We start from the raw sequence: 26287 nt of genomic DNA, 5'->3' as shown, positions 1-26287 counted from the left end.
AGAGAAATTACTTAATACCCGTTTTACCTGAATTATATATTAATGAGATAGAAACTTATGTTTGGTCTATTTAATGAGGAAGAAATCAAGACATGGAGTGTGAAAGATCCATATTTTATGCATGGACACAACTATGTAAAAAGAAATTACTTCACAGAACTCTGTTTTTTAGTTTTAATGCTAATGTAGCTTATGAAACCAAGTTTGAAATCAAACACTTAATAAGTATGAATTAATGGATGATGAGATTTGCATTAGTCCAGTCAACAGGTCAGTCTAAGAAGTGAGATCATACATAGTGTTTTGTTTAGACTAACAGAAACATTTTGCACACCATGCACCTGAAGATGGAGCTTGAGTGGTTCTGAAAATACATGTCAAGTATAACTCATTTCACAGAACTGTGATTAATAACTTTCTCTTTGCACTTTGTATAGGGAAAGAAGCATCAGCTTAAGCTTATTTAGATTCTCGTGGCAAAAAAAAAAAGAAATCTATAAACAAACTTTCTTTCTTTAATCTTCCTCAAGTACCCTATGCTCCTGGGTGTTTTACAGATTCTTGTATAAGACTCCTGTATTTATTGAACTGTTCTTTTGACCTGGTTGCTTGAAGGATATTGGATTTCTGTTATCTGCAAATGGAGATTAGCAGTCAGATCACCTGAAGTGCTAAAACACTGCTAATTTTTTTAAACAGATTTATTACAAAATCTGTTGTGTGGTTTTTTTTTTTGGTTTTTTTTTTTTTTTTCCCTACCTTGTTCTTCAGGATTCACATTTAACTCATTGTAATATCTGTTCCGTGTAACTCTAGGATGACATTCCCTAGGTAAAATTTTACTAGGCACTCTAATGTCTACAGTACAATGTTATAAACCAACTAGTATCCGAAAAAGAATAAGTACACTGTTGGAAAATTACTTAGGTACCTAATATTATGATTTAAAGTAATTAAAGCATGTTCTCTGTGGCTGCTGTTTTCTATTTCAGTGACCACTTTCTGAAAGAACTTCTTGTCTATGCATACTGAATTTCAGAGTACTCTCAGAGGACCCAGTTTTACCTCTTTTCTTTAGCTTCCAGCTCTTCAGGTAGAGTCATTGATTTCACAGCTCTCAGACTCGTGGCAGTGAATACAAGGACCTAAGATTACTGATATTGCCTGCAGTGAAACTATTTAAAAAGAAAGGTATACCTAACTGTGAATATGCTTGGTCCTAATTGTGCCCCTTCTGATTTGTCCCCCCAAACTATTGTCTCAAATTCCTAATTCTAGGGTTGTAGGAGCAGGAATATCAGTGTCTAGCAGCAGAATAGCAAACATGGAATTAATGGCCAAACCCAGGAAACAGACATCTTCTTTCCTGTTTTGGATGAAAACAAAGAGAGTTCTAACGGCACATTTTCTTGAATTGGAAGCCCACAAACAGTTACTGAGCTTGCAAACAGGAGCCTGATCTTTGATCTCACAGAAGAGAAAGTTTTTATATCCCTTTTCTGTAGTCTCATGGTTACAATTTATTCCTTTTTTGTTATGAAATTGTATGAAATATATGGAATACATGCAAGTATTCCTATCTCTAATATCAACAAAGAAATGTGTTATTTTCCTTTTGTTAACTATAAGACTGTTCCTAGAAATTGTCTCTTAAGATATAAAGTGATATCTACCTCTCAATTCAGTAAAGATCCTTTCTCACAAAAACGAAGAGTGGAAAGGGGCAAGGAGAGTAAAATTGAAATATTGTAAAATAATTCTCATTTTTACATATTCAGTAAAAGTACTAGACACCATGCTTGTAAATAAAAAGACAAGCACGTGGGGAGGAAAACAGGGTCACTAAGGCCAGTGACCTCCACAAAGAATGAAGATAACTGTAAAACATTATCTATCCAGTTCATAAATCTTCTTCAGCCTCTGTTGTACAAGCCTGAGTGAAAACATTTTAGGCAAAACTTTAAATGAACCTGGAGGACTGTACAAAAATGCCAAGAATTGGATTAATTGGCATAATACAAGGTGGCTGGGCACAGTTGGGGAAAGTGTCAGTGTAGGGAGAATCCCCACCAAGTAAGACTGTCTGTGCAATTAGCTATCTGAACTCTAACCCTTCCAGAATAATTAATGAATAACAGAGGGGATCAAGACAAAGACACAAAGTGATTTGGTGGGTGCTAGCAAGTAATACATCAAAGAATGCTGGTAATTGGCCCTGTGGCTTTCATTCTTTGCCCTATTTCTTTCAATTCATTGACTCAAAATAATGGGTTCAGGTTCATTATCAACAGGTTTTAGCTGCAAGAGCACAACACTTCAACAAAGCTATGATTGTAGCAGTGCTGGTGGCTAAGTAAAAAGTTGTAGACTGTAGCATGCTCCCTTGAAAGGGAAAGTAGCAGCATAGTCATAGGGTTTGTCTTACATGAAGCAGTCCGTATTCACAAATTTGCTCTGAGTTTTCTAAGACTTGGTGTTCACTGAGGTTACAATGCTGGAATACAGTTGGTATGGGCAGGTATGTATAACTCCACTTCAAACACTATTATAGCAGCAGCATCTATTTTCTGTTCCTTCAGCTGTAAGAAATGAAATAGAATTCTTGACATCATGTGTCACATGTACATGACATTATTTTCATATTAATGGAGACAGTTTAGAGGCTTTTTTTCCCTCCTGCTTTGGCAGTATTGCAGTAAAAGGAAAATTATTTATTTTTAGTCCATAAAAATATCTCCCTGATCTGCCAAAACTTACTCAGGGGTTTGAGGGTTTTTTTTGCCAAAATCAGAAATTGAATCTCCACTATTCTTTTTTGTTTCTAGTGTAAATGCTGTTGTAAGATATTGATTTAGCTGATGAGGAGGTATTTAATTAACTAGGATAGCTTTTCATAAAGAATAGAAGAAGCAGCAGAATATTAGAGAAGTCATCTTCAATAAGTGAATGATGTGTATTTTTGCTCTGCTGTTTCATTTTGCCATGATTGTTTCTCCCTATTTACAGGCTACAGGATATGTTGTTATTTTATTACCATCCCATTAAATATAATTGCATTTACGGTTAAAAACTGTATAGTACTATGTTTAAAAACTGCCCTTTTGGTTTAGTATTTGAGAAACTTGAGAAGTAGTTTAAATTTTAGAAGCATGCTTATGAGCACAAATGGATGTAAAATTATTTTTCCTTTAAGTTAAGAGGCATAATTTTGAATTTGGATTCATAACAAATACGCAAATGCCGTAAATGTTTTAAAGACCAAATTGTACTCCATATTCTTATGGACAACAATGTAAAAGCTTCCTATTACCTCTGACAAATCTGTTAGGAGGTAGCTGCTGGTGCAACTATTAGCTGCCTAAGTGTTACAGGTCAGATTCTGATCTCTGTTATATTACCGTATTTTTGAAATAGCTTGAACAAACTTTATGCAGAATTTCATTTCAAGAGGGCTGTGAGTCATAATTGTGAAATCATGAAGTAAAATCTGGAATAATAATAAAGTTAGATAAAAAGTTTCTGGTATTTCGTTTTGATCTTAGTCGTGTTTCTGAGAATAACAATTATGTATTAAATATTCAAATAAAGGTATGAATACCAGTGTATAAATGCAGGTACAAATATGCATGACCAGCAGCCTCCCCACCTTTAAATGCACTCGTACTGTTTGAAATAATTTTGTCACTGATCTGTGTGTAGTAGTTCTTGTAACTTCTATCATGCAGATTCCTCCATTAGAATACATGCCTTATCCATAACTTTGTCTGTGCCATGAACAAAAGTATTCCAGTTTTGAAAAAGCTTTATTAGCACATATTCTAAACTGAATAGTTGTTTTTGATAAATTCTAAGTAACACTTCTTAGAACTTAAAAAAATTGTAAATATTTGTAGTAGGACACTGTTTAGTTGTGCTACAAGCCTAGCGTGACAAAGCTGTTAGAATGTTTGCTTTCCCCTCTCCCTGATGCCAGCTGGTTTTGGTAGAGGTTTCTTGTGTAAATCTCATCATGACTTAGAATATATATGAAATATTTTGAGACAGTTTTAGGATTGTTGTTCTTTTAAGTTCAAATTCTAATTCTTATGGAGGCTTTTCATAGCACTGAGGAAGTCTTTCCCATCTGTTCACATCAGGATATGGATGCCATAAATATACCATCTTCACAATAATTAATATTAAAGATAGCAAACAAACAGTAAACTGTAATTTATTTTACTCTTGCAACTGATACGATGTTAAAATAAATTTTTAACAACTATTTGTATTCTGAAAAGCCATGCTTACGGGGCCTTCTCTCACACATATAATTCAAGATTCTAAGTTGACAAAATACTGGTTGATCTTGTCTCAGAGATTCTCAGACTTTTTCAGAAACTTGCTCCTCTTTTTGTATAATGTTACCTTCAAGTGAGTAGCAAGACTTTGGGTGAGAAGGAAAATCGTTATTAAAAATACACACAGACTTGATCAAAATAACTTTGATGGCTAGAATGATGAGAACAGTCATTCTCTTCCTTTGACAGGTACTTTTTGGTCTGAGATTTGAGGGCACCAATATTGATTTCGAAAGCTCTGTGGCTCAAGTTTAAATGAAATGTAAAACTTTTCCATTTTCTCACCTATCAACCTCCATAAAAAAGCATGTGCAGGGAAAAGAGCTATTCTCACTTTGGGTATCAATGCATTTATGGTATGGGGCTTATTTAAACAGGTCCCCTTTATGTGACTAGGAAATGAAGCTTATCTTTATTTAGAGCAGGAGTTCTGACTGTAGCAGCTGGATACAAGCCTGGATCCTAGGCTGAGATCTGGGGTCTGGACCCCCTTGAGTGCATCCTTTCCAGCAGGTACTCCCTGCTTTTCATCTCTCTCCTGGAAGTGAAAATAGTAGAAGACTATTCCCTGCTTTGCCTCTCTTGCAATCAGCTGCACCCCTGGCCCTGACATCCACTCCTCCTCTCCAGAGAAATTGCAGCAAGCTAAATGTGCCTGGGTAGTTGCCTGGACCCTTGTTATCTCACAGAAATTTTCCCAGAAACACGCAGGGAGTTCATACTTTCTACCTCTGATGATCAAAACAACTCTTATACCCTGAAAATGGATTAGGTTTCATAGCAGAACTATCCATATATGGGAAAGGCACAGGAAGAGGAGCTGAAGGGCAGTCCTGTCTCTCAAACATGCTCAGTTCCTGTCTTTTAGTGAGAACAGGAACAACTCCAGGCTTTTAAGGACGTTTAGCAGACGAGAATTAGAATATACCCCGTTGTGTTGCTTTTTAATAGAAAGTGCATGAAGGCTGCAAAGGAGAGGGGAGTCTTGGTTGCTGAAGGTCAGTTCCTGTTTCACAGGCTGACCTCCTTTGAAAATAAGTCTCTCTGCCTAGTGTTCCCATAGGAAGGGATTCAGGGGCTGGGTCCACTCTGGCCTGCGGTCAGGGAAGGGCTGAGCATCTGTTCAAATCGCTGTTCCCTGAAAAAAGGTGTTTCAGCATACCCTTAGGTGTCTGACTAAAAACTGTATGCTTTCAAAAGTGGGGTCTTCATTTACTGGTTATGTGCTTTTATATCTCAAAGGCTGTAAATTTAGCAAAATCCAGACTCTTCTTAGACATTATTTTTTTATCTTAATTTGGTGTGATTTCATTTAGCCTGTTGTCCACTGCACAGTGCCTTACAAGGACTATTAGTAAAAGAGGAGTTAAATGGGTCTGGGAGAAAAAGTAATATTTGTAAAACATTTTTTGGTGCCAGAAAAGGAAAGGGATAGGATGGCAGTAATTAAACTCAGGGAGTGCAATCTGTGTTTCTGAGTTTTAATCTTAAACTGTGTTTTATTCCTAAACCTTTATTACCAAGTCTCTCAAAGATGACAATATTTACCAGGACAAAGCCTTTTGAGATTCTTAGGTGAAAGGTTTATGTAGCAGGGAAATATTGTAATAATGAAATTTCAACTTAATTATTTCTCTAACAGTGAAAAAAGGAAATGTTCATAACTTGGGGAGGAGAGGAAGCTGGCCTCTCTTATCAATGTTTGTACTTTCTCAAAAAGTACATTTCTTAAACAAAAGAATAAGGAATCACTTCTGGATCTTAGGGAAAAAGGTGGCAGGAAAAGGCTGGAGGGCACAGAGATGCTGAACAAAGAGTCCTAATCAGACATTTCTCCTGGAAATCAGTGAGGTGGAAGCCAGAAATGACAGGGAACAAGTGAGGAGAAAGTATTAGATACTGTATCTGCTAATAATGTGTCATTGACCAACTAAGAAGGCAGTGACTAGACCATCTCTCCTCTCTTCCCTAAGGCCAGGCCGTCCATTTCTGTCTCCTTTGCCACCCTGATCTCGTCCATGATATTTGTTATATCACTTGTCAGAATTTTCTCTGGCTGGAGGTCCAAAGAGGTTTTCTCATGAAAAAAATGCAAACTTCTATGAATGTTGTCTTGTTTGTGGAGTTTTGAATCCATCTCAGATTTTCAAGGGCCCCATGGGGAGTTAGGCTGTCCATGTCTAGAGCAGAGCTCAGGTGAAGATAAGCGCAGGTCCCATGATTTTTTTTTTAAAGTTTTGCAATGTTGTGAGAATAGAAATGACATCTTCAGCAGCTATAAGAGACAGCAGGTGTGTTTCAGCTTCCAAGGTGGACAGTGTCTAAGGGTTTTATCACTATCTGCTGGTTTTGTCCCTGTACAACTTTTTGCCATATTGGACCTCTTTCTTGCTCGGTGAGATCAGAGCACTATTCTTTCAGTATTGTTATCAAAAAATGCGAGCTGCTGTTTGAACCTCAGCCCTCTTGCTTTTGGTTTTGTGCAATGCACCAGGAGCTTGATTGTGTGAGACCTTTCAAATTGTTTTAACATCTCTCAAATAAAGAAGAATTAGAACAGGAAAATACCATGCTAGTTGTAGCTCATCTGTCATTGCTCATGTATCCCAAATATTGCCACTCATGAAGGATTAAATGAATTCTTTACTCTAATGTTACACAGAGAATAATACAATGTGAGAGAATATGGGTGTTTCCTAAACAAGACTTGGGGATGTAACTCCCACCTTTGAAAGTATTTGAATGTGAAGATTTAAATATGCCGCTAGCATTTACAGCAGTTATAAAACTGGGCTTAACAGAGACAGAATTGCTTTCCTCAGGGCTTTAGCATATAGGTACTACTTTAAGAAAAAAAAAAAAAAAAAAAAAAGGCTTAGGGGACTTAGCGTGATTTCAAGTTATTCACAATTTGGAGGAAATCTTTGCATTACAAGGCCCTATCCTGATTACAGAACTTTTTAATCTCAATCCAAGATAAACATGTCTTAAACATCACATACACCTCAGTTGCCCTTTTAAATACCCCAAACCTTGATCTATATTCAGGGATTTTTTTTCTCAAGTTTCCCTGCTGTGATGAAAGAGTCATCTCATCTCGTATTAATTTTGTCTTGGTATACAGAATATTATTATGGTATAGCTTTTGGGGCAGCTTTTCTCATATATTTCTGAGAATTTTAAAGCTCTTAAAGTAATAGCTAAAATTTTCACTTCACTTCCAAAAAACATCTTGTGTTTGTGAGAGGAAGGTGGTGTTACACAAACTTTGCCCTGAGCAATTATTTTTAACAGCCATCGAAAGTCAAATGTAGAACCAAATTTCTAGTAGTTCCTTAAGAGGAAAACCTTTTCCCCACCCTTTGAAGGGAAGCAGGATGTGTGAAAGCCCTGGGTGCTTGCTTCCCTCGGCATTACTGACCTCCAGCCAGCCCATCACGTCTGCCACTCATGGTATGGGTAAGGAGCTAGGGTGAGTACAGGAACAGGCAAGTACCTGCCTCCAGGGATCATTCTGCTTCGCGGTAGTGGGGACAACGAGCTGGCAGGGTCTAACCTGGGTTCAGGGACCCCAGAAGAGCGTGCAGGGCCTTGCAGTGGTGGCGGCAGCCCTGTGAGAGCCTGAGTGCTCATCCAAGCCTGGCAGGCAGCACCTCGCTTCCTGTAAGGGTGTGCAAGAGCAGCAATTACACAACAGGGCTTAATTGTGTCGTCATTAATAATCGATTTTAATGCTCATATTTTAACTCCTATTGAACTTGCAGTGTATTTTTTGTGTCAGGAACTGATTGGTTAAAGAGATATTTTCAATGACATATGGATTTGGACCGCATTACAATTAAGCTATTGTACTTCTATAACCATAGCACCGCACTATAGCTAACCGGGTTTAAGTTAGACCATTTCCTTAATAAACTTCTTTCTGAGGATAGAAGATTTCATTTCCCTGTTTCATAAAATTAAATTTCTTGTACTATATAGAACAGTACATGTTTGTTATCGCTTATTTACACAACGTTTCTGTTGAGTTTGGAGGAAGTTTTGCTGACAAATTCTGATTAAATAGTATTTACAACGCAACACATGCTTTTCCATTACAAGAAGTTTACCCCTTCACCTTATTAATTTTATATTTAATTATGAAATAATTTTAGAACTATGGTGACTTTAACAATCATGTACGTACAAATGTTAAGTACATGTGTATGGATGTATAGACAGTTATATTCATTCACAATTAAACTCTCCACCATAAAAACTTGATTCTAAATATAGACAATTTGTTCCCAAGGGAAAGGAGTGAAACAATAACACCTCTCTGTTCCCTAAACATATTGCTATTTGATATCTAAAGAATTTAATCACACTTTGTCTTTTTGCCTCCACGGTCATGGAAAAATCTCTCAAATTTGGATGTCAAAATGTAGATGAATTTTCAAAGTCTGAAAGTGATTTAAGAGCATGATCTACAATAAGATCAGTGGGAACTGGCATTCCTGAGTCACTTTTGTGGTTCTCACAAGAATATCCTGAATATATAATTTCACATCAAAGTTGATATGCTCCCTGCAATGCTGAGGGGAGCAACTGACTTTTTGTAGAGCTATACACAAAGGTATTCTGGTACTACTGTGGCAACTGACAGAACTGAGTGCTAATTTAGATGCTTAATTTTAAATCAAAGTAAATATTAAAAATCCATACTTATTTATTCCAAGCCATATTATAAAGCTGCTCTTAGTTAGCTGATCTTATCTGGGTCATTCTAAAAGTTTAACATCTGGGCTAAGCCAGTTATCATTGTGGAGAAGGAAGATCTAACACAGAGCAATCAGCCTGTCTGTTTTAGACATAATCAGGACACAACTCCCTAATTTAATCCAAAACTTGTATTCTGGAACCAACATACATTTGTATGGAAGAAACATAGCAAAAAAATAAAGGTAACTATGTTAGATTAGAAGCCATTCTTTTCTCTTCATATTGAACTAATGCATGGTCCCCAACATCAAGAATGCCCAACAACTTTGCTGAGTGGGAGAAGACAAATGTTACCATCAGTCTTGGGGATTGACACTTGCTTACTAGAGATGCATTTATGTACTCTGCTCCAGGGTAACTGGTCATGTTGGATAAATGCAGGTGTGAAGGTGTACACAATTTTAAATGTAAATGTATTTAAGAAAATGAAGGTGCAAATTACAAGTTTTAAAATCAGGTCAGTAAAAGGCAAGGTTGCCCTTAAACTGTGATTTGCCCTGGTGTATTTTGTTTTAATCCATCATTCTAAGTTGTTTCACTTTTATAAAGTTGTACTGCCAGTGCAGTGTAAATTTTCCCTAGCAGTTGTTCTCCCTGCACCAAAAGAGAAGGGAATATCTCAGTGAGGATTCTTTAACACAAAGGCACAAGACAGTTGTGTCACTGGAGTGCTGTAAAACCACCTTGAAGAAGTGGTGAGCAAGTGGGCAGAGGCTCAAGGTTTGTTTCACAGTCATTCTGGTACTTTTGGAGGCTTCTTGGAAAAGTAACAGTACGCTGCCCATCTAGATGACAGGTAATCTGGGGTGGGCAATGTTGTGGTCACATCTGCCTGTAACTGGCCTTGTTCCAATGGGACAGATTCTGCTGAGTTATAAAAGCTGGGGAAGCAGCACAGGGCTGCTGGCTGTTCCCAGCACTGAACAAGCTCTTTCCTGCAACTGATAATTATACCACAGTTCAGTACAGGAGTGCTTGCAAAACCAGGCACAGCCAAGTGCAAAATAACCTTGCTGATCAAGCAGCCATACCCATTGGGATCTATTAATTTTTCATCTTGGCAGAGACTATATAGGTGTGTTCAAAACCTGTTGGTTTGATGTTTCTTTCAGGAAAAAATTGAGTGTCAGCTAATGGGAAGCTACTTCAAGTCTCAGGCTAGACATGTTGTAGGGAATACTTGTTTTCCTCAGTTTTGCATGATGTTTAAAAGCCTCCCTTCAGAGGGTTTTCAATCCAGCTGTCCACCTTTGCATAAGTGGAATCTCTCTCCTCACCTCCCTTCATGTCTGGATGTGCTGAAAAGGCTTTAGGGCTGAAGCAAGATATTGCAGCACAAAATAATTTTCCCCTTTTTGACTGTTTAATGAATTGTGACTTTGAAATGAAGAGCAAATCTGCTCAACTAAAGCAAACCCAACCAAATTCAGACAAAACTTTACACAGAGTTTTTTTTAAGTGTCTAAATGGCCACACAGGCTGTATTAGAGAGACTTCATCTGCTCTCATGTCCATGTCCAGAAGTGGATGTCTTAGCCTGAGTTACAAATGCCAGGTTGCCTTCGTAACAAACAGAGGAGAGAACTCAGGAGACTTCTGTGCAGTCCTCAGTTAATTGTCTCCGGCTGGTCAAACAAATCACCTCCTGGTAAGAGGATTCTCTCAGGTAAAGATGTAACTTTGAAGTGTCTAAACACGGGCAAGATGAAATCCATCAGGTAAAAATGCACGGCAAGAAATAAGGCTTGCCTTGAAGAATTTATCATTTATCCAGGGAAGGTAGGCAAAAGAGCAGCAGAAGAACAGCACAAAGAGGTGGCAGGAATTGGCCAAAGTGACCCAGCCCCTCAGTCACTGTATGGGAATACATCCTTGCTGTCCTGAGATAAAGTTCTACACCATATATCTTGGATCCATTTTAATCTAGTGTATATTATTAATTTTGCCATGCTCCTCTGAACTTCCTTGTTAAGCCAGTCTTAAGAAATAGCTGAAAGTCTGAGGGTGGGGAAGGGAAGAAGGAAGGATGAGAGGATACTTCTCACACTTCACAGCCTGATCTGAAAAAGGAAGTACTGGAAGTTTTGCAAGCTAGTCAGACCCTCAAAAGAAAAAGATTCAACGTCTTTTGTAGCCAGTTTCGGAGCCAGCTTAATGCATAGAGCGAGACAAATGCAGTTCCACTGCAAACCAGTTCAGCAATGAACTTTACTGCAGCTGCTCCCACTTGTACTGATTTAAAAGTTGCCAAAGAAGGCAAACCTTAATTTTTCTGATTATTGTATCAACTGATGATGACAGTACTGTAAATGGAAATTCACAATCTATAGCACATGGGTTATGGGTTGGAAATGTGGAATACCTTTCAGATCACTTTGCACTTTTTCTCCTCTTAATTTCCATTGGCTATATATAATCAATATGCCTGATGAGCATGAAATATTCTTTTAATTTTGGTTTGTTTTTTGTTTTTCAGAAATGTAAGTGCTTTAGCTGCATCATAGATACTACGTGAATGTAAATACAAGGGGTCAGGGGACTATATTGACAGCCTTCCATATTAGATGTGTTCCACACTGGGAAAAAAAAGGGAGAGAAATCAGAAACAAAATGAATAGATTTGAAACCAGGCAATTCACCACACAACAGAAACATGGATGAGATGGCAGACTCAAAAGATGAGAATTAAGAATGATTTGTGAACTGAAATAAAAAGAAAGATGTGGATAAAATTTAAAACCATCAGCATTCCAGATGTTTACTTAGGCAAAATTTACCCATGAATCAAGTAAATTTTGCCTCTCTGTTCTAAAATGAGTCTTCTAATGAGAAACTTCAATGCTCTTTTTCATATTAACTTTCCTCAATCTTCAGTCTCTGGGCTTGACATCTATTTGAAAAAAAAAAAAAAAAAGTCTAAAAATAGGACTACTTTTTCTTAGAATCCACTGTCAACTCAAACTAAGGGTGACCTCTGTTCAGTTTTAATTGCTAATGTTAGGCTATCTTTCTTGTAGGACTTCGGTAAAGACAGCTAAAATTTTTGTTGTATAAGCTATGATGCCATATAAACTTTGATTAAAGGGATCCAGATACTCAGCTACTATATCTCAGGATTTAATGAAACGAGTTATAGCAAGTCATGATCTCAGCCAGTATGACCAGCATACAATGATAAGAATGGTCATTTACCTTACTCATGTGAGATAACTCCAGAAGCATATAATTGACAGCATCTATAGATCGTTGGCATGAATATATTTAATGATGATAAAACAAAGCCTTTCCACTGTAGTATGGGAAATTTTCAAGTTCTGTTTCCATAAATGTTGCTGGACCTTTGGGGCAGCATAGTTCCTGCTGTTGGGATCCGGGTGTTTGAGACCCCAGTCAAGGAGAGGTGTCTTGGGGTGGATGGTGATAGGTGTGAGGCTGGTACCACAGTAAGAGAAGCACTTTCCCAGTCTAATTAGGGAACCACAGGGAGCTGGGATTGACCCTGCCACATGTGTGCCAAGTGTTTTCTGCTCCCTCTCAGAGTGTATGATGTTGGTGTTGCTGCTCAGAGCACCCATGAGCTGTTCAGCAGCTGAAAGTTACTCTTTCTTAAAAGAATCCCTGAGAAAAAACAGAACATAAATACTGTCTGTCTCCCCTGAGGAGTAAATAATTTTGGAAGTGCCTGTGGCTCCCATAGGTAAAGGGAGCATGTGTCTTACCTTAGTGCTAACAGATGTTTGATCAGGTCTGCAGCTTCTCGTGTTTTATAATGAAGTCCTTGAAAAAAGATGTCCAACCAATTACAAACACCAACAGGAATTTTAGTCTATCTTTCAAGTTACTAACATTATGGCAAGTTGAAATACTCCTATTTTGTATCCAAACTGAATTAATCAAATTTATCTTTTTTTTTTTTTGATGTGCATGACTCCTGTTCATTGTGCAAAATGTTCAAAGGGTTAAATGAAAGACGAAATAAAACTCAGTAACATGCAGGAGAGCCTCCCCCTCCTTCAAATCATATGTAAATGATAAAAATCCTTTCTACAGGGTTAGATCCAAACTATAGATTTCCTGTTATATTTAATAATGCAACCTCATACATAATGATGAAACTTAATTCTTGTAAATTCAGTTTTTGGAATTACCATAATTATTTATGTCAGAAAATAACTGAAAATTTATTTTCTGTTTGTTTAATATTGTTTAAAGTTGAGTATTTTTATGCACAAACATTTTTCTATTTTTTTTTTTTAACAGGACTTTAATTTTAAAGATCTTCTTTCATGTTAATTCTATTGACTTCATTATTTTTCTCCACATTACTATTTCTGAATTCATACTGTTGCAATTAGATTTTATTTTAAATTTTAGCTGAGGAGAAATTCTGTTAAATTTGTATGTTAGGAAGCTGTGCTAAGAGCATGTGACAATGAGAACAACCATGATTTCGTATTTTGAAAATGTCAACAACTATATTAAATGAAATTAAATGAAATTAAAGACATACATATTCTGTAGCTACTGAAAGTCTGGGAGTACCATTGTTTTGTCACTCCCTTTCACAAAGATGTGCAAGGAAAACTGTCAAGCAAATTAAAAGTATCATATAAATGCTGTTATTTAAGATTTTTGAGCATCACTTTGTATGCCTGTGGAATTCATCACTGTGCAAGTCAGGAACATTTATAACTGAATGTTATGGAACCTTCAGGTAAAACAACTTCAGAGAGCTCCTATTCAGAACTTACTATTTCACCATCGCTAATTTTCAGCTGGAAATTGCCAGTCACTTTCAGCTCACTGAATCACATCATTATTTGGATTGTTTGTGTGGCTGTTCTGAAGATCATATACTTTTGCTTCCTTTTCCTGAATACCTGAAAATGGACACCATTTGAGACAAGTAGATAAGTTGGACTGCTTTTTCCCATTATTATTTCTCATATGTTTTCTCATATGTTAGCTTAAGCTGCCTAAACTGAGCTTGATTTATCCAAAAACTGTAAGAACTCAAGGTTAAATGATCAAACCGAACTCTGATTAGAGATGTATGTATATATTTAATTCATGAGACAGGATTAAAACACAGATCCACAATGGTGTTTAGGTTATATTTAGGAATCATTTTCTACTGGTTTCTGCAAAAATTAAGTATTTAAAAAGGAGTGATCCAACAGGGTCATGGAATAGAGCTCTCTTGTTCTGATGATGGGACAGACATGACAAACACACTACTCTTCAAATTACACTAATGCCTTTAGAAAATATAATTGCAATATGTGGAAGTGATATTTAAACTATTCTTACAAAGACCAGAATAATACAACATAATAAGAACTAATAAATTGCCTAACTGTTGCAATCCTCATAAAAACCAACAGTGGGATTGAGAGTATGTACAAGAGCAAAACGAAGCTGGGTAGTCACTGTATGTTGTATCCAAAGGAATTCTCATCAGTCTGCATCACAGTCATGTTTCCTTTTGCATGGTAAAGATCAACACCTGGCTCCTCTTTCTTCTGACTCCCTGGCGTGGATGAAAGTATTAACACTGTAATGATTTAACAGTAATTTTGGATTTACTAATAAATGACAGCAATTGATCATTTACAAAATAATTCAGAAAATGTTATAAAAATAGTGACTTATTTAATGATTCTAAGATGACAAGATTCACACTAACTTACTTTATGGTATCTTAATTTATACATATGTACATGCACATACACAAACACAAAACATACAAACACACACAGAGAAACAGAAATATTTGGATCCTGTAGAATGAACACAAAATGTACAAACACGCAGAAAGACAAAAGTATTTGGAAACAGTAGAATGAAGTATGTACCTGCACACCCATAAGCAGAGAAAGAGCGAATGAAAGAGAAGCTAGCTCAAAGTAAAATGTCCCTCTTCTCTAGTTTAAATACAATGCCTTGGCATTCCTCAATGGGTGATAACTGAGACTCAGGTGGGTTTACTTCGCCCTGGCCTTCCGTCAGCTCTGACAGCAGATGATACCTTAAGGGTTTTGATACCTGAGAGGCGTCCTAGCTCAGGGCAGATGCTAGTCACAGGCCCACTGCAATTCAGGAGAGCTCAAAGGGTCTCCCTTGTGGTCGCAATTTATAGGGTCCAAGACAATTGACTTTTGTCAGATACTTTTTGCTCTTGCCCAGATCGAACAACAAAGTATTCTGGTGCATTCCAGCAGTTGCACAAGAACTTGATGAATGTGCAATTCTGTTATTGTTCCCGTTTGACCACATCCCAGGCACAGGTGTGCCAGGCCGTTAGGAGATACAGCTCCTTATGGTTCTAACGGCTGTTATAACCATTTCCAAGCAATCGGGAGGGGCAGAAACCAGGCTCATTAAGGGGCGCCTTAACGTTAGCAGTCCTTGTCTCCACGTATTGGTGTACAGCTTGGGGGAGGTGGGTGGAATCACACCTAGCACCAAGCAGCCCAACAAGGAAGGGCAGGGAGAGGTAAGAATTGTAACAACCACACTCCCACTTTTCCCTAAAGTACTTTTGCCTGTACAGAACATGAAGTTGCCACCTGCATCCAGAACAAATGATATTTAAAGACTCCTCCTAAGTTTGTTATATAATAATGGCCTCTGTTCTCTGACTTAATGTCAATGTTATGTTTCATTGTTGTCTTTAAAGTGTGCATATTTTCAGGTTTAGCAGGATTAAACCAAAACAAAATCTAACGAATACCATCATGTAATTTGTGTTACAGGTCACTTGAATCTATGAGAGTTAGCGTGCTAATTAATTTAATCTTGACTAAGAAATTCAAACCACACTTACTCGCCAGGTGCATGAACAGATGTCTAGGATAGCAGAAGCATGTATTTAATGTTAACTTTGTCTGCCATATCTGCACATAGTCTATAATGCCTGAGCTGAAGTTGTCTTATCTCCAGACTTCCCCCTCTAAGTTCATATTTAGAAACCTAGATAGAAGTGTTTCTGACAGTGGCCACTGTATATGGTATTTTGTAGCCCATATAGTTTTTCATGGTGGTGATTTTCTGTGCTTTTAAGAAGCAGTTCATTTGCACTAAATGTCCTTAAGAAAAAGTGAAACATAGCTCTCAAATAACATGAGTGATATATTTTGCTCCATCACATATGTGAAATACAGTTATCTGCAACTTCAGAAGTGAATGAAGAAAATCTCATTCCTTTTGTGGTCTGTTCAGTCTGTTCATTAGGGTTGTTGAGGCAGCCCTGGAAATTTTTGCATCTTGTTTTCACTGGGTAGGAATTTAAATAGTGCTTGATACACCTCAAAGTTTTGAATGCATGAGGAATTAGTGGCTCTGTGTACTTACTTAGGTATTTGGATGTGGTTTATTTAGATATGTCTTATGCTCATTAAAGCTGTGTTTTGCAGTTTTCTCAGTTGTGATCATGGATTGATTAGTAGGGCTGACTCTTTCTGCCCCACTTTGAGAGAGCTTTTGTTGTCTACAGAGTCCTACTCTTGGAAAAGTGGTGAGAGTGAGCAGGGAACCAAGATCATAATTTCAAGCACAAAAAGAAGGCAGACTTTTGTCTCAGTTTGAGTGGAAAGATAATTTAGAAATATCAGTAATCATAACAGACCTCACTTTTTCGTTTTGGGATATAAAAATACATGTTGAAGTCAGTAAGATTAATTAATATAATGAAAAACTCAAGTGCATGGAGACTTTTGAGATTAACTGTGTCTTTTTTTCTGCTTTAAAAACTCTCCATGTGTTTGCCCATCTATAGGAAGGTATGTATGAGAAACAGAGAGAAATACACACATATGTATATTATATATACACTGTATATAAATTACAATTTAAAATTATAATTTCAATTACTCATTCTTTACTGTACAGAAAGATGAGATGGAGATTTTCTATTCTATGGTCGAGTAAAGGCCAGCTGTTTTGGCCTGCCCTACAGCTGGGTCATCTCCCATTGGGGGGTTTGTTACCAGAGCCATGGTAAAGCTGAATCTGAAAAGAGGGCCTGTACAGGAACAATATTTGTGGAAAAGGCCAGAATAAGAGACAAACCTACCAATAATAATAGACACTTTGATTTATGGAGAATTGTTTATCAGAATTTTTTTTATTAAAAGGATATGATACAATTATGTCATTGCAATTTAATTCGGTTCGTTCAGTCACGACGAATTCTGATAAATGTCTAAAATCCAATTAGAAAAAAAAATTTAATCTTCTGAAGGCTCTAAATGTCTGTCTGCTTTTGCTCTGTGCTCAGGGTCAGAGCTCTCATTTGGAAGGGAGGGAGGAGGGAAGAAGGAATAGCAGATGTCTTCAGGTTAGGCACTGCCTGCTCAGCTGTATATCTGCACCACTTTATGTATCTGAATTCAGAATTCCCTCATCTAAAAATGAAAACCACCCTTCACAAGGCAAGTGAGCCTGTCAGAGATAGTCTTTTTCATAAGCAGCAACTTATCCATTCTGCTTTCTCTAGAAGAATGGGAGACATGTTAAGTAGGAGTCACTGTGCCTTCGTACATTTACCATACCTTTTAGGTACATTTAGAAACTGTACCCCTGTTGATATATTTGTGGAAATGTAAAACTTCATATAACATTTTGGATCTAAACTAGCCCATAAACAGACACTATTTTTTTTTTTTGAGTCTTGATCTTATTGAGTGTTATTGTTTCAGAATTCCTGCATTGAAAGATGCAGGTCTACAAATGTGCTGTAGTTTTGAAAAATTGTATGCATATATTAACCAGTCCTTAGCCACATTGTCCTATTGTGCAAATGCTGCATTAAATTGTGTGGATTGTAGAGTTAAGCCCTGGTAATTGAATAACTGGTGTTCTGGCTGGAACCTGAGGTGAGATGCAAGTGTTTGTGCTGTCTGCCTGACTTCTTCCATTTGTCTCACTTTCATGAACAATACAGTTCACACACAATTATTTTTTTCTGTTAGAAAAGTTGAACAGTTGGTGCCAGCCTACATAATGGCTGGCTATTACAATGCCTTCTTTTTTTATTAACAAAAGCACTCTGAATATTCATAAAAAGTTGACATTATTTTATTAGCTGTTGCAAATGTATGAGTAAGCCTACTGGAAAGAGTGTCATGCTCTCTGCTGGATATCTCCATGAATGTGTCTAAAACATGACAAGCACAGAGGACCATATAGCAAGGCAATTAATAGACACTGAATGTGTATTTCAAGTCTTTCATTCCTGCTCTCTTTCTTGTTAGTTCAGAGCTGTATTTATTATTCCTCCTTTCATAAATCTCTGAGATTCTAATCAATAGACAGAAATGGATGTTTGTCAAATTTCTCAGCCCTTTTGACTTCCTCAGTTTTAACAAAAAGCTTGTTATATATTGGATTTTTACCGGTATTACAGAAACATGGCTTTCAGAGTTCATTCCAAAATCAGAGTTTCAGTTCAGGAGATCAAAAATTTTTAGTCCTGTTCATAAAGCAGGATATCTGCCACACTGTAAAGCTGGTGGTTATAACTATTGGCTGATTGTGCCTCCTGAGCAACATGTGATGTGGGGCAGAGCCTGAAATTTTGTTCTGACTTCACAAAATATATGGTGTGAGGGGTTTCTGGTATATCACAGGTTCTTAGGAGCGACATGGCTACTGAGCGTAGCCATGGATCAAGTGGGTCGCAGGTGCTGGGTGTCCAAGGTGGTAGGAGTTAGATGTAAGTGGTGATTGTCTGAATGCCATTTCATTCTGTGATTGTGCTCTACCACTGCTTCTCTGTGCTGCTATAGTGCAATTAATAAACAATAATAAGGTTTAATGGACAGCTTTGGCCTGCTGACATTTTGAAGTAGTATACCTGGGTGGAAAGCTTGTGATGAGAGTTAGGATGTGCAAAAATCATCTTATGTTAGGCTCACGGCAGAGCTATTAGAAAGATCCATAAATTTCTGCTGTTGTGAGCATTAATCAGTCTGGGAACCGGATGCATACAAACAAATGTCCTCATTTTCCTATGAGCTTTAGAGTTATGTTTTCAAGAATATGCTTTCTGAATTTTGGCCTCCTGCCCCAAGAGAGTGTTCTGCGCTCTGGCCATAGAGGTATGGCTGCCAGCCTCAAATACACCCTAACTCTGACACATCTTATACTGAAAAAGAGAGTACCCATATTCAAAGGCAAATAAAAATGACACAGTAAGGATTAATCATGAGAATTTTTTCTAAATTCTGTGCTTTGCAATAAAACTCCAGCAGCTGAGGTTTGTGATTCTGTTAATTCTGAGCCCCTATGCTAATTTTTATCCATTCACTTTCAACTCCACATGGATTAACAGCTGCCTGTGAATTTACAGCCTGCAGATCCACAGAACATATTGTAAGAGCTGCAAACTGATAAAAAGCAGCTGCTTAGCTTCTCTACATCACCCTACACAGAGCAACACATGCACAGCCCGTCATGGGTGGTGAAGCAGACATGCAGAAGGAGCATAATGATGCTGAACATTTGTTCTATCTTCCTTGTCTTTCTTGACCAGAGCTCAATGGTTCCAGAAAACATAACTGCTGTAATAATGATCCAGAAGGAATAATTTGCAAGAACTAGACCAGAACACTTTTTTTACATGTACTCTTCACATGAACTAAATAACCATATCTCTCATTATGGAAACTAATTGTTTCCATTCCTCTTTGTATGTTGTATTACTGCTATAAGGTGCAGATCTACTAAATTCTCAGTATGTCACTGTGGCTGAGTCTAGGCTATTAAAATGTATATATATGCACGCACACACACGTATTATAGAACTAGGTTTTAAACTCAGCTCTGTTGAACTAGCTGTATATGAACTCCCAGTTATTTTAACTGTAAAACTGGTAAATGGTTATTAACCCCCAATGTATGAAGCCTTTTTGCATATTAATGGCAGTAGTGAAATATTAGGAGCAGTCAGAGAACTTGCTGGGACCACAAGTTGCGGTGTTTGGGTCTGAGACTAGCTGGGACTAGTAGCCAACTACTACTGCAGGGACTCGGAGAGGAGCCATGTCTTCCTGGGGTAGATTCATAATCTGTATTTTTTTCCTACAGCAGGCTGCAAAAGCCATAAATTTAAACAGAATGGGCAGCTGTGCTCCACACAGGGGATGAGTTTGAGGTGAGACTGTATAATTCATGCAGTTCTGGTGTTTTTCGCATGGTGGTGATTCAGCTACTTGTATAAACAAAGCTTTTGAAATGCAAGTTTTAGGGATAAATAGGAAAAAAATGAGTAACATTTTCCTAATAAGTGAAGACAACTTAGAGATTCTTGAAATACTTTTGGGAAGCAGGGTTGACAGAAAGGTATTTTGTGGACACACTCCACCAGTTCATAACAGACTTGTTCTGAGCTACTAGAACAATCTACACTTCTCAATTATTAGGCCAGATCCCAGTACTCCGTTCCTCAGCTCTCATATAGCTACAAAAGTGAAGAGGAATAAAAGCCCAACATATTTATATATTTTTTGTGTTGAAGACTCTGACTTTAAGAAATATAAAAGTGTGACTTGTCATCAGTGGGCTTGGCTGTGTTTGACTGCACTGCAGCTGCATTGTTTGACATAACCTAAAGTTTACTTTTTTTTTTTTTTTTTTTTAATATTTCTCTCATAGTTGAAAGTAAAACCACTGTGCCACTCTCTTTTAAAACAAGGAATGTGTGTAAAACTTGTCCTCTATGTTCATCAGACATACTGTTGAATTTGATAGTCCTATCATTTGTAAGCTACATATATTGTTGCTTTAATGTGTTCCCTCACTACTTTGATATAAGCCTTAAGATGTTGCCACTAGTCCTTTGATGTTTCCTTCTGATGTTACAGTACCTCTCTTTTTTCTTCATTTCCAAAAATCTGTTTTGCATAAACATGAGCAAGCAACACGTTTTAGTTAAGTACAGAAACATCAAGTTCCATCAATAAAAGGAAAAAATGAGAAGGTATATCCAGACTTTTACATACTCTTATTGAGCCCTTATATATTAAAAATTAGCCTATATGGGTGTTTACATTACAACTTATTACAGCAAACATATTTAGCTAGTTTGGAAAAAAAATAAGAAAACCAACATAGGCTGCAGTGAATTTTCTTCTGATGCAACAATTTTTTTCTTAATAGGCCATTATAGGAAATCTGAGAGAATAAAGCTTATACCAGTAAGAAAATATAATAGTAGTAGTAGAAGAAGAGGTGTTTCAACTAGAGACCCCAGTGGAGAGGATCCCAGTGCCATTCCAAATGGGACTGAAATAATCCTTGCCTCAAAGATTTTCTGATATGAAAAAAGATATAAAAATAGAGATAAATAAACATTTTTATTTACATTTATCAAGGAAAACAAATGTTTTGCTCAAGGCCGCACAGGGAAAATGTAACAAGGGTGGGGACTGAGTACACAGAATTCCTGAGTGCTAATCCACTGTAATTTAAATTACTGGCAAGTGTTGTGGAAAGAGTGATTTTCCTAGGAATGGCATGACTGTTTCACTGCATTCAGGAACAACCCAGTGTAGTGGAACCACGACATGGTCTGGTGATTAAAGAATGTTAAGACAAGAAATGCCAGTTTGTCATCTTGCTTTTTCCAAGACATACATTATAGCTATAAACTGAAAATTGCAAATCCTTTTAAGAGGTTTTTATAATCAATTCTCAGTAATGTAAGTGGGCATAAAATATGACTTCTTTGTCACACCGCCAAAGAGTGTACGGTCTTACTAATGCAGGATGTCCTTGACAATTATTGCTTAAAGCTTCAGTCCTACAAACAATTGTCCATGTGAGTATTCCCCTGAAGTCAGTGAAAGCCCTTGGTAGGATAATTTGGGAAAAGTGAGGGTAGTTGTGGGATCAGGGCCTAGAAAGGTATTAGCAAGGATAAAGACATTCTTGTAGCAATAATCAGTGATTAAACAAAAACAAACAATCCCCCAATCTCACACACCCACCCCACTCCTAATGAGATGGAAGCAGGCAGAGACAAAATAAGCTCCTAATTAGCTAACAGGAAATTTGGGTATTGGAAATAAGTAGGTTAAATAAAAACTATTTGATCATGGAATCAAAAACTATTCAACCACAAAAAGTTCCAGAGAAACAGAAAAATGGAAGGAACCAAGAGAGTCTTTAGAATTAATATTTGTTAAACACATTTATTTCTTCATCCTACTTCAATCCAACTACTGCTTTTGTGTCCACCTTCTGTTTTCATTGTGTTGTTAAAACTGTTGAGTTTGGACTTGGAAGGATGGAGACATGGCCTTCAACTTCCATTGGTCACTAGTAGAGATGGTCACGACCCTGAAATGCCCCTTTTTTTCTAATCAGCAATGCTGTATATACTCTATTTTACTACTAGTAGATTTTACTGTACAGCTGTAAAACAGAATCTGGAATTTATGCCATTGATCAGTGTGAATGGTATCTATATATGAATGTTTATATGCAGACTTCTATTTCCTACTGCTGTGCTGGCAACTTCTTGCTGTAATCCTGTTTTCACCTTCTTACCAGCCTTTCCTCTTTTTCTTACTCTCCACACATTTTCTTCAGAGACAGCGTCCAGATCTGAAATCTAAAATAAACAGAATTTTACTGTACAGCAGTCACTGGTACCATGAATAATTTTAACTTGTCTTGCATCTATGCAAGACTTTTTTCTGTATCTGTCACATCAACAGAATCCCAGAGTGTCTTATATCAGACCTTCTGGATGGTGGGCTTTAATGGTAGGCTTAGGAAACTAATAGTCATGTTCATCTCTCTTGTAACACTGCTTATTATTGAAGTCTTAATGCTAGGACTAATGAACACTTGTTACACTGAAACTGAGATTATATACTGGGACTAGGAGAAGAAATGTTTACTATAGTTTTCTGTGGCTTTTACTGAATCATCAGACACACACACCCCCCCCCCCCCAATCCCCTTGTCTCTCACTTCTCAGTATTTGAAGTATGTCTGGTAACAAATTCAGCTGTCTCTCATGGTTGTTCTTCCATGAGACACCTTTCCCCTCCCATCCATGGCAGTTTTTGCATGGTGGACACACACACTGCGTGCTTTGACATAAAATTTATTTCAAGTAAGTTTCTGTGTACATCTTCTAAACAGTGAAACTGTACTGCTGGCAGTCTTCTTGTCTGTGGGAGAGGATACACTGAGATTTTCTTTAATGAAGCAGTTAAAGCTTTATTTGCCTGCCAATTTCACTGTCTAGTCCAAATTTTGCCAACTTGAATAAAACCCTAGCAACAAAACAACCAGGTTGACTTTGGATCCACAAGACAATCAAAAGCCTTGTGGGGATAAGCAGTGTTTCTTGTTTTGCTGGTAGTCTTTCACATGATCCCCAGCCCATGCTGGCAAGGGGCTTTCTGGCTGATGTATGCCTGTGGTCTCTTCAGCTTCAGGTGTAACATGAGGACCCTTCGTTCTGTGCAAATACAGAAAGTGAGCTAACCAAAATTTTCTGCATCCAAGCTTGTTTTTATGTTAAACACGTTTTATTGCTTTGCTCAGTAGTTAAACATTTCTTATACATATCTACCCAGGACACTTTCTTGATACATATCTATGCGGGACACTTTCTTGTGCCAAACTGGGCAAACTCCAATCCTTTATGTTTATTATGGCAGCATTGTTTCATGCTGCTTACTGCCAGGGCCAGTTTCAGACTTGGCACCTAAGTAAACTATCCACTAGAAAACTGGAATAGGATCTACATTTCTTCTTATTATTATGTTCCAACATCCTCTGGTTGTTTTTGTTTTGTCTACTTCCCATTTTGGGTGATTGACTTATCTTGGCTTTCCTTTTCTTTTTTTTTTTAAGGTTATTTGCTTTCCATTATTAAACAGGCAGACTCATCTTTCTTTTCTTTCACAGTTTTAGTCTCCCTGTTTGCTTGGTGAAGGGCTTTATTTTTGCTTTCAAGTGTTCTGTCTAGGAATACAGGGATACTCAAAATATCTTCTAAGTAGAAACAAATCAATGTTCTTTCCTTTGCTCAGTCTTCTGACAGCTTTTATCAAGCCCTCATTTTTTCTACTTATATTATCAGTCTAATCTAGTCAGTTGGTCTAACTTCTCTAATTTTTCTTAGTCATAATGTTATCCTCTTTCATAATCATATTAAACCTAGTTCTTGTTTTGTGCTTATTCATCCTAAGTCAGCATTTCCTGTTCTTCCCGCTACTCTGAACATTGCCTCAAAGCTTTTGAGCAAATAGGAGCATAGTGACACCTGCAAATCTCAGGTGACTTGAGTATTCTCTACTGATACTGCTATGCTTAGTTTCTTATTCAAGGTTTACAGAGACCTTTGTGCAGGAGAAAAGGGGGTTGGTGATATAATTCAAAAGGACCTTTTCATTTACCTTGTCAAATGTAAATTTCAGCTCAACTGCACTATAAACGTTTTTGAAGAGTGAAAAGCTACAATAATGTAAAGTGTACCTTTGGAAGTGAAAACGAAACTTTAGTCATTGGAAAATCTTGCTTCAGGAATTGAAAATATGGGTTAAATTTAGCTGGGCTGGAGATGCATGGATTAATGTGACAAGCTAAATTCTCTCGCTGGAGATCCAGCCATGGGCAGGGACAGCAGGAATTCTGCACTTCAAGCAGTGAGATTTCGTAATCTTTAAGGAAGGATACCCCTGCCATTATAGAGACCATCCTGACTGTAACAGTGAGCTGTGCACTCATGCAGCTGTGGTCAAAGGAGAGACAAGGAAAATATAGCTCAGAGACCAGAACATCTCAAGTCTGAAGCTATGTTTACCTATGCTACCATTTCTGTCAGTTTTCTGTAAGAAAGCCTTTTCTACTCTGGCAAGCGTTTATGCATCCATTAATTCAGTGGGGTGGTTCTGAGTGGCGCCAGTGTAAGAACAAAATATGAACTTGACTAAGAAAAATAAGGTGTTACCAAAATATAACCATCGTACATATATGCTCTGCATACAGCTAAGGAAAAGGTAAGCCCAAGTACATCTCAGTAAATTGTGTTATTAAACTACTTTGAAACATTGCTGAATAAACTGGGACTGTGAACTAGGTTGAGAATAACTCTAGTGTTTGATGTTAAAGATATTTAGCTCATTATATATTATAATAATAGAGAGCATTCTGCCTCTGTGTTTAGGCTTTGTGGCCTTTTGAATGGCAACAGTGATGACAGTCTAACAAAATGGTTGAAGAAAACCGCTAACATAGTCGTACTATTATGCTATTGATTTCTTTCAGCATCTATTTTTCAGTTAATAATGCATTTAAGACACAGATAGGAAGTTTCTTTCCTTAAAAGTGCTGTATCATTTCTTCTTTAACTGAATTCCAGACAGAGTTAAGGAAATACCCTTATGAACCACTTCTCCTTTCTCTCCCTCAAACTAACTGAATATATACAAACAGCGACATGCATTATTCATGGCCAGATTTGTACTAGTCTTCTCTTGTTCACCCTGATGTATTTGGGTATCTGAGATCCCAGGCGATGCTATTTTGTAGAGGTGATAAAACCGATAGAAATGCAGCCACTGCTGGTAGGTAATTATGCTGGCAAACCAATGTTTCTGCACTTTAACTGTCTGCTGAAAATCAGACTAATCGGTTTTTCCTTTATTTTGCATGGGTGATGGAATCACAGTTTTATCTGCCATCTTCTTAAGGCAGACCAAAGACATTACCACTTGCCTTATTTCCATAACATGGCCTACTGATTATGCTGATAAATGCTAATTAACTCACTTGATAATGAAATAAATTTGTTAATACTAATAAAATAATTTACTAAATCTTACTGTTAACATTCACAGCACACCACTTTGTTGCAGAACAAACACTGTAACATGTTTTCCTGCTGAAAGCTCTGTGGCAACATTCTGAAGACTTTAAAATACTGTTATCATTATTAAATAGTCTTCCTTTCAATTAAAAGCATTAATTTTGGGGACAGAAAGATTTCACACGGATACATAGCTATGACAATAATTTTTCTAGGCAATTCTAGTTTACCTTATTTTTAACTTGTACATTCCTTTCCACATTAGAACCATTGCATTTGAAAGACTTGTTCTGTACATACAGATTATAATTAATGCTCTTAATAATGACTTGCCAGTAGTAATCTTTAATTCCATATT

The sequence above is a fragment of the Athene noctua genome, chromosome 3 (assembly GCF_965140245.1).
Source record: "Athene noctua chromosome 3, bAthNoc1.hap1.1, whole genome shotgun sequence".
Classification (NCBI taxonomy): Eukaryota; Metazoa; Chordata; class Aves; order Strigiformes; family Strigidae; genus Athene; species Athene noctua.
The sequence above is the reverse complement of the archived record's forward strand: the minus strand, read 5'-3'. Positions refer to the sequence as shown.